We start from the raw sequence: 13,870 nt of genomic DNA on the forward strand, positions 1-13,870 counted from the left end.
ACTTACCCTTTCATCTGTAAAGATGTAAATCAGTTACGGAAAGGTTAGCTGAAGAAAACAACGTTATGTGTATGTTCATTTATTTCTTTGACTGTTATGGTGTTAATCAGTTGCTATGGTAATGTTGAATGACTGACACTTGTGCTTCAATTTTAACCAAGGACATTCTAATCATTTTATGTTAGACAAACACCTACAGTGATATCCTCTTGTTACTATTTGTAAGAACAATCAGGATCCTGATTATTCACCTTACAGGTTTGAGTTTGAGGCTGATGATGCCCTTAATATGGGCGAAACATGTCCCTTGTAACATTTTATGATAAGATATAATTCTTAATTTACTAGATCTCTTTGTATTGAATAAGTGGGTACTAAAAATAACACTTGTAACATACTTTGTATTTACATACATTTCAATACGGACCTAACATGAGAATTATAACGTGTGACGTCATAGGTGATGTGGCGAAGAAACAGCTGGAAGTACAGTCAGCTCAGCGTGTAGTAGGAACGTGATGATGGCAGTGTCCGAGGCAGACGAGCAGGTAGAAAACAATTTCTTGTAGATTTTCATTGATTCGAATGGGCACGTTATACTTCTTAAGAAATTAAGAATTTAAATATGACCAGGTAATAAAGGATTAGATTGACAAAAATTGCTATTTAGAGATCAAGCGATCATGAACATGGCAGTGAAATAGGTAATAATAATAATAATAATAATAATAATAATAATAATAATAATAATAATGATAATGATAATACATGGCCTCAGACACCATGTGCAGGCATATTAATTTGCTGCATCTGCTGCTTGTTCATCAATTCCAATGTTAAATTTTACTTCAGGCCCACTAGATGCCAGAGTGAACTAAATCTCTCTTAGGCATCCACCACTGAGTTTTAATGATTTTTTGACATACCGACATCGTACAACAGGAAGTGTTAATCCACCCTATAAAAATCAATCTACCTCAGCCGCATCTGAACATGTGATCTTGGAATCTGGAAGCTAGCACTCACCACTGATCCAAGGAAGGAGCTAGTGAACACATTACATATTGTGTAGAATTAGGGATGTACAATCAAATTAAGCCACTTACTTGTTCTCTTCTTTGAAGTATGGGACCAGTTCTTCAATTTTTATTTCATCTTTAACTTCTGTAGCAGGCTATAAATAAGGAAAGTAACATAATAAAAGTAATGAGGAAAAATGTATAAATAAACATGAAACAGCTGATAAAATAAATATTATAATTCCATACTAAAAATATCACCATCTTCCAATGTGTAAAAGTACAAGAATGAACAAACAGTATCAAATCAAATCATCAAGAAACAAAGAGATCACATAATAGGACAAACATAATGAGGACAGCACAGGAAGAGAAAGCAATAGAAAAAAGAGGAACTTGAAAGGACAAAGACAAACTCCAAACCTTCACACAATACAATTTTCTACTCTTCCTTCTTCCTACACTGTCCTGTCACTGTGTTAATGTGAAATTAGCAACATTTATATTCAGGTTCTAAACGACTCTGAACAGGTAATGCAATTTTGTTAATAAAATGTAGGAAGGAGCACAATATTTTTCTTGGCGATTTTGGATGAAGATGTGGGGAGATAGATTGGTATGAATAAGTTTCAGTAGAGTTTTTGAACATATGAACATAAAGTTGAAATTCAAGAGGAAAGTGGGGTAAATATTTGTTTATAAATAGAGGAATTTGGGAATGGAATAATTTATCATGGAAGGTGTTTGCTAAATGGGGTGTTCAGAGCACAAGGGATTCTAGACCATTTTTGTCATTTTGGAGATATTCCACCTCTATGCACTACATCTCAAGCTGCTTTCATAGTATAAAAGTTTTGTGTCCAGAAATTGTAAACAACTCTTACAGGATTAACAATACTGTTGAGCATGGATGAAAGCAATGTTTTGTTCAGAAAACAATGTGAACAAGTCTGTTATTATAATTTGCATGGTTCATTATGTCAGTGTGCCATCTTAAATTAAAAAGGATGATGAGAAGTGATTCATCTGCACATATTGATAAGGCATCAGATTATCTGCCTTCTAGCTCAAGTAATCTAACAATAAGGCTACTTCGCATTTATTATGCATGTTTCTTTGAAGAGAAAAAAGAATGGCTGAGAGAGGACTGTGGGTGTGAGTGGGAACTGAGGAAGATGAGGGAAGAGATAGCAAGATTCAGGGTGTTAATTAGACTTGTAATGGAGGACAGAAATGAAGATAGGTCTCTCTCAATCAACGTACAGGATACAGTAGGTAGGCAAGAGGAAGAAGAGAAGTTGCAGAAGACAGGTGGGCCAATTTCAGGTAAAAAAAATGAGGGCTAATGGTTTTTCACAGGCAGTGGGGTCAGGAAAACTATCAGTGAGGAATCAGTATGAGTCACTTCAGGAAGATCAGCAGAGGGAAGATTGAGTTCAGGGAAGTGTTAAACAGGGGTAGGCAAAACAAATGGAACCACTAGGAAAGGGAAATGTACAGTAGAGGATAGGAACAGGGTAGTATGAGGAGTGACTAAGGGAGTGAATTCCAAAGTCGTGATATGCCTATTAGCTCAGCGAAAGGGGGGGTAGCAGCCATTTGGAAGTTGCAAAGGCGGCAGTCTAGATGGTTGCCTGATATGGCCTTGTAATAATACTCAACATGGCTTAGCTGTGTTGATACTGCTTCACGGCTGAAAGCAAAAGGAAACTACAGCTGTCAATAACTCTCGAGGACATGCAGCTCTCTGTATGAATGATGTACTGATGATGGAGGTAAACTAGTCCCCCATTCGGATCTCCGGGTGGGGACTACATGAGAGGGGGCATCATCAGAAAGATGGATACTGAGATTCTGCGAGTCGGAGCGTGGAATGTTAGAAGTTTGAATCGTTGTGGTAGATTGAGAATCTGAAAAGGGAGATGGATAGAGTAAAGTTAGATGTAGTTTGTATAAGTGAAGTACGTTGGCAGGAAGAACAGGATTTCTGATCAGGCAACTACCGAATTATCAACACAAAATCAAACAGAGGAAATGCAGGAGTTGGTTTAATAATGAATAAGAAAATAGGGCAGCAGGTAAGCTACTATGATCAGCATAGTGAAAGAATTATTGTTGTCAAGATAGACACCAAACCAATGCCCACAACAACAGTGCAGGTCTATATGCCTATTAGCTCATATGAAGAGATAGAAGATTTAATACAATATGTAAAAGGTGACAAGAATCTGATTGTTATGAGAGACTGGAATGCAGTGGTAGGCCGAGGAGGAGAAGGTAGGAGATTTCGGATTGGGACAAAGGAGCGAAAGACGAAGTCGGCTGGGTGAATTCTGCACTGATCATAATTTAGTCCTTACCAATACTTGGTTCAAACACCACGAACTACGGCTTTATACATGGACGAGACCAGGAGACACTGGAAGGTATCAAATAGACTTCATTATGATTAGGCAGAGATTCAGAAACGAGGTGTTGGATTGCGGAACTTTTCCAGGAGCAGACGTGGACTCTGACCACAACTTGTTGGTCATGAAATGCCATCTGAAGCTGAAGAAATTGAAGAACGGAAAGAATGCAGAAAGATGGGATCTAGACAATTTGAAAGAAAAGAGCATGAGGGATTGTTACAAGGAACATGTTGCAAAAGGACTAAATGAAAAGGCTGAAGGGCTGAAGGAAACACAATATAGGGAAAATGGATAGCCAGAACAATGAACTTAGCAGGGCCGCTGAAGAAATGTTAGGAAGGAAGAAAAGATCAACTAAGGATCAGTGGATAACTCAGGAGATACTAGACCTGACTAATGAACGACGAAAATACAAGAATGCTAGAAATTAAGAGGGCAGAAAAGAATACAAGTGATTAAAGAATGAAGTGGATAGAATGTGCAAGGTAACTAAGGAAGACTGGCTGAAGGAGAAGTGCAAGGATGTCTAAGGTTGTATGGTCCTAGGACAGGTAGATGCTGCATACAGGAAAATCAAGGTAACCTTTGGAGAAAGGAAATGTAGGTGTATAAATATTAAGAGCTCACATGGAAAGCCACTTCTAGGGAAAGAAGACAAAGCAAAAAGATGGCAGGAACATATCCAACAGTTGTATCAAGGTAAAGATGTAGATAATTTGGTTCTGGAAGAAGAGGCTGTTGATGCTGATGAAATGGGAGACCCAGTATTGTGGTCAGAGTTTGACAGAGCTGTGGACGACCTAAATAGGAACAAGGCCCCTGGAATTGATGACATTCCCTCTGAATTACTGACTGCCTTAGGAGAAACCAGCATGGCAAGGCGATTCCATTTAGTGTGTAAGATGTATGAGACATGAGATGTCCCATCCAATTTTCAGCAGAATGTTGTTATACCTATTCCCAAGAAAGCTGGTGCTGACAGGTGTGAAAACTATCGCACCATTAGTTTAGTATCTCATGCCTGCAAAATTTTAACACGTGTGATTTACAAAAGAATGGGAAAACAAGTTGAAGCTGAGTTGGGAGAAGATCAATATTTGGCTTCAGAAGAAATGTAGGAACACATGAAGTAATCCTCACTTTATGTCTGAACTTAGAGGATCGAATGAAGAAGGACAAGCCCACGTACGAGGCATTCATAGTTTTAGTAAAGGCATTTGATAATGTTGATTGGACCAAGCTATTTTAGATTCTGAAGGCGATTGGGATCAGATACCGAGAACGAAGAATTACTTACAATCTGTATAAAAATCAGTCTGCAGTGATAAGAATTGAAGGTTTTGAAAAAGAAGCAGCAATCCAGAAATGAGTGAGGCAAGGCTGCAGTTTGTCCCACCTCCTTTTCAATGTTTACATAGAACAGGCAGTAAAGGAAATCAAAGAGGAATTTGGAAAGGGAATCACAATCCAAGGAGAGGAAATCAAAACCTTGAGATGTGCCGATGATATTGTTATTTTATCTGAGACTGCACAAGATCTCGAGAAGCTGCTGAATGGTATGGACGAAGTCCTGGGTAAGGAGTAAAAGATGAAAATAAATAAGTCCATATAAAAGTAATGGAGTGCAGTCGAACAAAGGCAGGTGATGCAGGAAATATTAAATTAGGAAATGAAGTCTTAAAGGAAGTAGATGAATATTGTTTCTTGGGTAGTAAAATAACTAACAATGGCAGAAGTAAGGAGGACATAAAATGCAGATTGGTACAAGCAAGGAAGAGCTTTCTTAAGAAACGAAATTTGCTCACTTCAAACATTCATATAGGAATCAGAAAGACGTTTTTGAAGACTTTCGTGTGGAGCGTGGCATTGTATGGAAGTGAAACATGGATGATAACTAGCTCAGAAATAAAGAGAATTGAAGCTTTTGAAATTTTACAGAATAATGCTGAAGGTGAGATGGATAGATCAAATCAAAAATGAAGAGATACTTCATCGAATTGGCGAAGGGAGATTGATTTGGATAAATTTGATGAGAAGAAGAGACAGAATGATAGGACACATCCTAAGACACTCAAGACTTGTTCAGATGGTTTTTAAAGGAAGTGAAGGTGGTAAGAATGGTAGGGCTAGACCAAGGTATGAATATGACAAGCAGATTAGAGCAGATGTAGGATGTAGTACTTACATAGAAATGAAAAGGCTAGCACAGGATAGAGTGGCATGGAGTTCTGCATCAAACCAGTCTATGGACTGATGACTCAAACAACATAAAATGTTTGGTCAGGCCACTGTTTGATAATGTCTACATTTCAAGTTCCAGGATAGAGATTTCTTATTGTATATATTTTTTGTGATATGAAACATCCGTTCCATAATGTTTACTTTTATATCTATAGCTACCTCTTCTTTTGTGTTGCTTGTTATCCATTCAGTATGAAAGTATATTATACAGAGTATCCTCTATTACTCAAAGCTGTAAGCTTTACTCTGTCATTAGATATTTAGCAAAAACATTGCCTATTTTTCTCAAAATTGTCTTCATGTGACTTGATTCCGTTGTGCCCTGAATGCCCCAAATGTCCAACTTTTCTCAAATAATTTAACAAATGTCTAGATAAACAATGCATAGGGAATCTGTCCCCTGACAACAAGCCTAAATGCACATCAGTGGGGATTGACTGATTGACTGACAGACTGATTAATAAAACACCAAAAGAATAGCCAACAAGTTTTATACTTTTCATCAAACAGACAATAACCTGATTATCTATGCAATGGATGCAATGATGATGATGATGTCTCTTGGTTTCTACAAAGAATCTTCAGGTTTCTCTTCCTCAGAAATAAGTCATGACTGTTCTTATACAGCAACCCTCTGTTAAGAAATTCTCCAAGGGACCGCTTAAAGAAACTTCTTACGCAGGAAACGTCTTAACAGGGGCAATACCCAAAAACTTATATATGGTACCCTGAAATTCACGTGAAACAGCCGGCAGAACTCCTTGTTTGTGAATGATACCAAAATATACTGACACATATGCACACAGTCTATCTATATATGCCATCTACATATGCTTTGAATTACAAGGCAAAAATATCAAGACACTTTACTATTGAACAGCAACTATGAAAGCCACAAAGTACTTAGAACAGCATCTTAATCTAATATTATCAAATGTCAAGATTTCTAAATTTGGTTTTATTCTAGGTTAGGAACACAAGTATTATATTCATCTGGCTTGCACAAAACCATGAACGACAATCAAATGTCAAGGACGAATATAGTTATACGTAAACAACAAGCAGCATAGTCAGTAATTCATTTATATACCATACCTCAATTTCATGATAGGCAATAAGAGTGTTTTTCTTTATCTTATAGAGGCAGCAAAGATTGTAAGATGACCTTTTAACAATGGAGGAGTTTCAAAAACATTCACAGAAACATCAATGGGAGTTGATACAAAATTTTATAAGACTACCTGTTTCCAGACAAAACAATTAAAAAAAGATAATTAACAAATCCGTATTACATTTAGACCAAGAACTGGAACGCAAACACCAGAAAAGAATTTTCAATAACTTTCAATGTAGACTGACATATAATAGTTTGTAACATTTCATTCAGAATGATAAAAACTATGTACATTAATTTCAAGGCAAGATAAAGTAATGAGGTCAATAAGTCCTAGAAATGCTTGGTAGGAATTACAGCTCCTGTAGAAGAGTACAATAGTACCTCGAAAAATGGAGGAATATAAATTATCAGTGATTGATTAGTTTGAAGTCAATACGAACCAAATAAATTAAACCATTATGGTTAAAACAATAAACTCACACATATATAAGTTATAAGCTGCTAATAGAATTTGATTACCATGACATAACTCCCAACCCTTCCGATTTACCTGGAAACTTTTCGCTTTTAACTCGCCTTTCGATTTTCTGATTTATTTTTACTACTTCCTATTTTTTGACCAATATAAACTCCACTATGGTCGATACTTTGCCCTAGGATATATTATTGTGAGATTGTGTAATTTACGCAACCTCATTTTCAAGCTATATATTTGATGCTTTATTTCATGAATGTATCGTCAGTTGCATCCGTGTATTGTGCTTCCCGTTCATTACAGCATCTTAGGAATTTGGGACGGCCATCATCCTACAAGCTGGAGAGACTAGCGAGCACTAGCAAATCCGTTAATCAGGACGATAGATTGAGTTTCTTATTGCGCGGTTCACATGCTGTTAACGTTGTTTCTGTGTATAGTTTCGTTGGGTTGTAGGCCATGTGCTTTTTCTCGTGGTTCTATGCTTTCCTCCCTGTCAAAGTTGTATGTTAATAATGCAGGAGACATATAGATCTGTTTTGTATGTGGTAGTTTTGTGTATTTAATTGATTCTGTTTTCATTCTTAGTTCATAATTTTAATGTGTGCTGTGTATTTCAGAGAGCTGTGTTGATGACAGTGTCTAGTATTTTATTTTTATTTTGTTTTCTCATTATAGCCATAAAATATAACAACAGTACCTCCTATTTTTCAGAGATATCTATAAAAGTGAATCTATCATTGCCATAAGACCTACCTGTGTCGGTGCGACATTAAGCAAATTGTAAAAAAAAAATTCCGTTCATGTTACAGTCTATTAAAAGGATTTATTATGCATTACGTTTGGTGTTCGTAACTTTTCTTGTAACTATTTTTATGTTTCCTTACTTTAATATTTTAAATTTAATGATCAATTCACCTTGTAATGCCTTTTATGTTGTCCTTTTTTTTTCATCGAGACCATGGTGCAACATACACGATGAAATCCAAGAATTAAAAATTATTCCTATATTTGATTCCTAATAGTTGGCAGGTATGCCACGACGTGTATTTTCAAGGCTAGGTAAAATAAACTGTGTTATAAAAATTTTTGATACGAGAAGGAAACATAACATACACTGAGCGGCACGAAAAACGCAACACCCAATAAATGATGTGTAATTATCTATTTAATCGAAGTGAAGCACTTCAACCATTGTTTTTAGATGGAGTATGCTATTGGCGTTGCTTTGCGAGTAAATATTAAAGTGTTGATTGTTTATTGCACTAGCCTCAGTTGTTTTTCCCGCGCAACATGGAAAACACATAGCTGGATGTGAGCCAATAATGTTTTCCCGCCCTTGTAGCGCTTATTGCTGTACCTTTAATTGTTTCCCTTTCAATCACACATGTTTGTAGGATCTTTCTGTGATTCTCTTAATCAGCTTTCTGGAGTAAACATGCCATTAAGCCCTAAACAAGCTGCAAAAGCTGTTACTTTGGTGAAAGATGGTTGCAGCATGCATTACGTTGCAGAAGTGTTGCGTACTACACCTTCTACAATTTCCAGAACCGTACGAAGGTACAGGGAAACTGGACGCTTTGCAAGGACACCAGTATCAGGCCCGAGAAGAGCAACATCGGTGAAAGATGACCGCTTCTTACAACTTCAATTTCTCCGCAACCGTCACACCACCGCTATTGAAGCACGAAATAGACTCCACCAAGTTGGAGGGGTCAATGTTAGTGAGAGAACCGTTCGAAGAAGACTGGAAGAAGCCAATCTTCAGTCCAGAAGACCTACTACAGGACCGGAACTAACCAGAGAGCATTGCAAAGCTCGACTGCGTTTCACAAGGGAACATCTTGGCTGGACAGTACAACAATGGGATCAAGTGTTGTTTTCCGACGAGTCACGATTTGGCCTCCGATCACCTGACGGAAGAGAGAGGTCTGGAGAAGGCCAGGGGAAAGGTATTCCCCTTGCACATTCTCATCCAGGATGCCTTTTCACGTGGGTCTGTGATGGTGTGGGCAGGAATCAATACAGCTGCAAGGGCGGATTTAGCCTTCGTGGAGCATGGGAGCCTTACCGCACATCGGTATGTGGAGGAAATCGTTCTGGAGCACGTTGTGCCTTTCGCTCCGTTTATTGGTGATGGTTTTACACTAATGCACAACAATGCTCGCCCACATGTTGCGAGAATTGTGCAACAGTTCCTGGATGAAACAGAGATTGATGCTATGGTTTGGCCTGCTCAAAGCCCCGATTTGAATCCCATTGAGCATGTTTGGGACCAGCTGGGGAGAAGAGTCCATCAGCGCTATCCAGAGACCCTCCAGGACCTACGGAATGCCCTCCTGGAAGAATGGGAGATGATTCCTCAACAGGACATTACCGCATTAATCAGGAGCATGCCTGAAAGGTTGAATGCCGTCATTGCTGCAAGAGGTGGCAATACATGCTTTTGAAGATGCAAACAGAGGTCCCCAAGATAGTCTCCGAGGTCTGTGAAGTGAAAGTGTGAAGTGTGTAACATTAAAACAGAGTGAGGTTACTTAAAATTTCCTTGAAATGTGCATCTCTCGCTTAATTTGTTCAATTTGTTTATAATAGTCTTTTCTTTTCATTGTTAGAATGTTAGATGGGACCGTACCACAATATTCCATCATAAGATAGTGGATTAGTGTCATAAAAGTGTCATAAATTTAGAATAAATTTCAGTTTTTGAAAGAAATTGAAGTGTTGTGTTTTTCATGCTGCACAGTGTATAAAACTTTGTGTGAGTGATAAGAAATCGCATACAACAAACATTCAAAGGTTGGATGATAAGTGTACATTATGTAAAAGCAGTACTGCCTGGTCATCCTACCCTCATGTTCATAAAAACCAGAACACTAAAAACAGGAAGTTCATATTTACAGGACATGTACATTAGTATGTTCTGACGAAGCATTTGGACCATGCCGGCCCTCTGGTTCATGGTCCACATCGATGTCTCAGCGCACCACCACCAACTGGTGAAATGTACCTCTAGCTGTCATTATCGCAATAAAACCACAGATAATGGATCATTGTGACATGAGCAGATGTGCAGGATGCCTCGCAGGCATATGCAAGAACCGTACCGTCAAATGTGTGAGTTTGAAAGGAGGCGCATTATTGGCATGAGAGAATGAGATGCACCCATCCGGAAAACTGCAACTCGTGTGGAATGAAGTGTGCTGGCAGTACAATGGGTGTATACAGAATGGTTCACAGAAGGCCGTAGAACACGATGAGATGGGTTTAGTCGCACCGTCCAGATCACCCTACAGATCACCCAGATCCAAATGGCAGTGCAGGAGATAGCAGCATCCTCCGCAGTTCTGGCGCAACAGTGGAACAGTATAACACATCGTATACTATCAGGAGTGACAGTGTGTCGCCGTTTATTACGGTCTGGATTAGAAGCACATCATCCACTTCTCTGCCTACCTTTGACTAATGTGTTTAAACATGCTAGACTGCAATGGTGTATTGGAATGATGTCACTGGGGAGATGAATGGCAGATAGTGTTTTCAGACGAACCAGGGTTCTGTTTGCTTGAAAATTATGGCCGCATTTTGGTTCGCCAATGATCGAGGGAGAGGCATCACACTGACTGCATTCACACAAGACACACAGCCTCGACTCAAGGCCTTGTGGTGTGGGGTGCTCTTGGGTACAACCACAAATCACAGTTTATGCACGTCCAGGGCACTGAGACCAGTTTGACCTACGTGAACGACATCCTGCGACACGTAGCCATACCCTTTCTGCACGACACCCCAAACACAATATTTCTGCAGGACAATGTGCAACCACATGTTGCTGCATGAACGTGTGCCTTCTTGTTGTCACAGGATGTCAGACTGCTGCCCTGGCCCACCCGATCACCAGACTTGTCGCCAATCAAAAAGCGGCACTGTGACCCAATGCAACCACCAAACATGAACTGTGGAACCAGATGAATGCAGCATGTATGGCTATACTCCAGGATGCCATTCGCCCATTATACGCGTCGATGCCGTCACGCATGGAACAAGTTTTCAGCTCCCATGGAGGACCCAGTGCCTACTAGAAAACAGGACATATACCAAACCTAGATGACTGAAATGCTAATCGTTTCTGCAGAACATCCTAATGAATATTTCCTGTGAATATAAACTTCCTATCTCTAGTCTTTCAAGGTGTTCTGTTTTTTTAATTTTTAATACCTTTCAGGCTAGAAGTAGTGAAGAAAAGAAGAGCAGGTTTGTAGTTAATTGTATAAATTACTGCACGGGAAAATGTTGATGATATTAAGTGTGGGTGAGAAAGGTGCAGATCTCACTGCACATATAGATGTTAAGAGTTTCTTTTGCCATGATAACTTTATTTCATGGCCCTTCGTCTTTGCAATACATTCTAATAATACGATGTAATAATTATGAGTAACACAAGAATACAATGCTTAGCTCATGCAACAGTAAAACTTGAAAGAATGTTCATATTTATGACAACACGTTGCAGCGTATCAACAATTGAACGCTAGGGGAACAAAACAAGTGGCGGCATAACCTCTCAAGCATACAGCATCGATTGGCAGCACAACCACAAGAAAGCCAGAGACCACTGAAGTGTGAAATTATGCCAACTACTTAGGGTAAGTCCTGACAAAAGCACAAGGAAACAGGCCTGGGAAGTGAAGGGAATCTGGACAAACCACGGTCAAACGAACCTCAACAGAGGGTGAATTTTACACAAGCATTGGATAGAACACTTGAATTAAAATAACACAACTCACCTTCAGAGTTAAGGATCAAAAATTTAATGTAATCCAATTTAGGATGGTGGGTGTATAAATAAATATAATAAAATAATAATGATGTTAAATACCGTACTCAAAATGAAATAAATCCCCCTTAGGAAGATTAAAAAGATGGTAACATCTAGGGTAACATACTTCCTTACTTACTTTAATTTACCTGGTAAATTGCCTAGGTTATAAATACTCATTGCAAAAGATACTGTCAGGTAGTATGTTTACACTCTAGCTCATTTCAATATATCTTGTAAATGACCTTGGTGCACCATTTAGTTAACATTAAAACCATTAAAAGTGGAGGGTACCCTCATTTGAATATTATATGATTACCCAAAAGTAAAGCAGAAGTGCCTTAAAATTTGAACCTAACTTCAGAAATGAAATTTAACACAGACCATTTTCCATTAGAACATAATTAAATTCAAAAAATTTCTTGTCCTTCAAGTTGAGTCTTATTACAACAACTGATTACACGAGACAACCACGTCCATATAAACTGACAATAATGACAATAACATATGATGCAACATTGTCTTGTAGATAGAGATCACTGACAAAACAATTCAACTCTCTTAACTTGTGTTTACAACACACACCCAGAATTAAATATTTACTAGCAGCTTCATGTTCAGTACATATGAAGGAACAATTTCAACTTATTTAAAGAACCAGATAAAATTTAATTACAATAAAACAAGTCTGAGACAGCCTGAGTGGCAACAACATTTCACAGATGACCATGAAATTATGTGTATAAGCCTAGTGGTACACACCCAACATTTTAATTATTACTCTTAGAAGCAGTCCAAATTAATGAGTCCTCGAAAATGTCAACTTGCACCATAGAATTTTACAATAGAGTTTAAGTTAATGGACCACACACACCTTTCATGATTCAAAAATTTCTTGAAGTTTATTATTGTTGAAATGAAGACCTACAACCTGTTTTCCAGTCTTTGACCAGTTCAGGGATGTAATTAATGTACCATGTATAGGCTATTAGTACATTGGGGTTGAAACTCCCAAAGTGATTTATGAATGATGGATAGATGCTATGAAATGATAATGGAGAGTGTTGCTGGAATGAAAGATGACAGGGAAAACTGGAGTACCCGGAGAGAAACATGTCCCGCCTCCGCATTATCCAGCACAAATCTCACATGGAGTGACCGGGATTTGAACCACGGTATCCAGCGGTGAGAGGCCATCTGAGCCACGGAGGCCACTGAAGTTTATTATTGTTATTAATTTAAAATGAAATTCAATGATCCTTTAGAGGGTGGCAGTAGAACTCAATCTATATGAAGAATTCAATTTCACCAATAGGCTTATAATAAAGAACAGAAACTTTCATTATGTAAGTAGCTGAGATGTTAGATATTAACCAGTACAATTTCAGATATAGAACAGTCAGATGTTCAAACTGTGGTGGTTTCACAACACTTTGTAGCATGTAAAGTAAGACCAATGTACTGAATACAAGATTTAAGAGTTTGGTAAGGGCTTACCAGAGTTGATGTCCATATTCAACTTTAAATGCTCACCTGAGAGTGCTAAATTTATAAATGACATCTAACTGCTGAATAACGGTCACCTTGTTCAGTTTAAATTTTGGAGAGCATCATCACTTACGGCAATAGCACACTACTAAATTGTCCAATGGCGAAGTGAATGCCCACAGTTATATTAAAATTTATATCCAATCATTAATTAGCAGTTAAAACAACAATAATCTGCAAAATTTAAGCAAGATTTGAAGTGAAGCTTAACGAATATGTCCAAACATAATAATAATAATA

The 13,870-nt window shown here is 38.1% G+C and overlaps 1 long non-coding RNA gene across 2 annotated transcripts in view; it reads right to left on the bottom strand.

Moving 5' to 3' along the window:
- Window positions 1-1,127: 1,127 nt before the first annotated feature.
- The window catches only part of LOC136875065 (uncharacterized), a 44,607-nt gene continuing 31,864 nt past the window's right edge, over window positions 1,128-13,870 (bottom strand). For both annotated transcript variants that reach the window (XR_011018329.1, XR_011018328.1), the window contains one exon: window positions 1,128-1,174. This is a non-coding gene — a long non-coding RNA (uncharacterized lncRNA). The remainder of the gene's footprint in view (window positions 1,175-13,870) is intronic.

This window comes from Anabrus simplex, chromosome 5 (genome assembly GCF_040414725.1).
Source record: "Anabrus simplex isolate iqAnaSimp1 chromosome 5, ASM4041472v1, whole genome shotgun sequence".
Lineage (NCBI taxonomy): Eukaryota > Metazoa > Arthropoda > Insecta > Orthoptera > Tettigoniidae > Anabrus > Anabrus simplex.